The sequence below is a fragment of the Oncorhynchus gorbuscha genome, unplaced genomic scaffold (genome assembly GCF_021184085.1).
Source record: "Oncorhynchus gorbuscha isolate QuinsamMale2020 ecotype Even-year unplaced genomic scaffold, OgorEven_v1.0 Un_scaffold_935, whole genome shotgun sequence".
NCBI classification, from domain to species: Eukaryota; Metazoa; Chordata; class Actinopteri; order Salmoniformes; family Salmonidae; genus Oncorhynchus; species Oncorhynchus gorbuscha.
The window spans coordinates 192,854-194,833 of NW_025745887.1; positions in this window are offsets into that span (position 1 = coordinate 192,854).

The following is a 1,980-nucleotide window of genomic DNA, read 5'->3' on the forward strand; positions in this document are numbered from 1 at the left end:
AGGAGGAGGGGATGGGCTTTAGGCAGGCTGGTCGAGGAGGAGGAGGAGGATGGGCTTTAGGCAGGCTGGTCGAGGAGGAGGAGGGGATGGGCTTTAGGCAGGCTGGTCGAGGAGGAGGAGGGGATGGGCTTTAGGCAGGCTGGTCGAGGAGGTGATGGGCTTTAGGCAGGCTGGTCGAGGAGGAGGAGGATGGGGCTTTTAGGCAGGCTGGGATCGAGGAGGAGGAGGATGGGCTTTAGGCAGGCTGGCTCCAGGAGGAGGAGGAGGAGGAGATGGCTTTAGGCGGGCTGGTCGAGGAGGAGGATGGGCTTTAGGCGGGCTGGTCGAGGAGGAGGAGGAGGGGATGCTTTAGGCGGGCTGGCTGAGGAGGAGGAGGAGGAGATGGGCTTTAGGCGGGCTGGTCGAGGAGGAGGTGATGGGCTTTAGGCGGGCTGGTCGAGGAGTTGGGACAAGGGGAGGGAGGATGGGAGGTGGACGAGCGAGGAGGGTGGTGGGAAGAGGACGGGTGGTGGGAAGAGGACGGGTGGTGGGAAGAGGACGGGTGGTGGAAGAGGATCGGGTGGTGGGAAGAGGACGGGTGGTGAACATGTTAATGGACTGGCCCTCTCCCTCGCCCGCCTTTTCTTTATCAATAAGACCAATGGAGTCTAGTGAGTGGTGTGAATAATGACGACCCCCTCCCCATCGCTCCCCACTGAACACTAGTGTTTATGATGACATCAGTCTGGCGAAACAGTGATCATCTCTCCTCTTATCCAGGTTACTAGTGGTGAAGGGAGGGGAGAGGAGGTGTAAACAGTGAGCATCTCTCCTCTTATCCAGGTTACTAGTGGTGAAGGGAGGGGAGAGGAGGTGTAAACAGTGAGCATCTCTCCTCTTATCCAGGTTACTAGTGGTGAAGGGAAGGGAGGGGAGAGGAGGTGTAAACAGTGATCATCTCTCCTCTTATCCAGGTTACTAGTGGTGAAGGGAGGGGAGAGGAGGTGTAAACAGGGAGCATCTCTCTCCTCTTATCCAGGTTACTAGTGGTGAAGGGAGGGGAGGGGAGAGGTGTAAACAGCATCTCTCCTCTTATCCAGGTTGCTAGTGGTGAAGGGAGGGGAGGGGAGAGGGAGGTGTAAACAGTGAGCATCTCTCTCCTCTTATCCAGGTTACTAGTGGTGAAGGGAGGGGAGAGGAGGTGTAAACAGTGAGCATCTCTCTCCTCTTATCCAGGTTACTAGTGGTGAAGGGAGGGGGAGAGGAGGTGGTGAGCATCTCTCCTCTTATCCAGGGAGTGGTGAAGGGAGAGGAGGTGTAAACAGTGATCATCTCTCTCCTCTTATCCAGGTTACTAGTGGTGAAGGGAGGGGAGAGGAGGTGTAAACAGTGAGCATCTCTCTCCTCTTATCCAGGTTACTAGTGGTGAAGGGAGGGGAGAGGAGGTGTAAACAGCATCTCTCCTCTTATCCAGGTTACTAGTGGTGAAGGGAGGGGAGGGGAGAGGAGGTGTAAACAGTGATCATCTCTCTCCTCTTATCCAGGTTACTAGTGGTGAAGGGAGAGGAGAAGAGGTGTAAACAGTGAGCATTTCTCCTCTTATCCAGGTTACTAGTGGTGAGGGGAGGGGAGAGGAGGTGTAAACAGTGATCATCTCTCCTCTTATCCAGGTTACTAGTGGGGAGGGGAGGGGAGAGGAGGTGTAAACAGTGATCATCTCTCTTATCCAGGTTACTAGTGGTGAAGGGAGGGGAGAGGAGGTGTAAACAGTGATCATCTCTCCTCTTATCCAGGTTACTAGTGGTGAAGGGAGGGGAGAGGAGGTGTAAACAGTGATCATCTCTCCTCTTATCCAGGTTACTAGTGGTGAAGGGAGGGGGGAGAGGAGGTGTAAACAGTGGTCATCTCTCCTCTTATCCAGGTTACTAGTGGTGAAGGGAGCATCTCTCCTCTTATCCAGGGGGAGGGAGGAGGTGTAAACAGTGAGCATCTCTCTCCTCT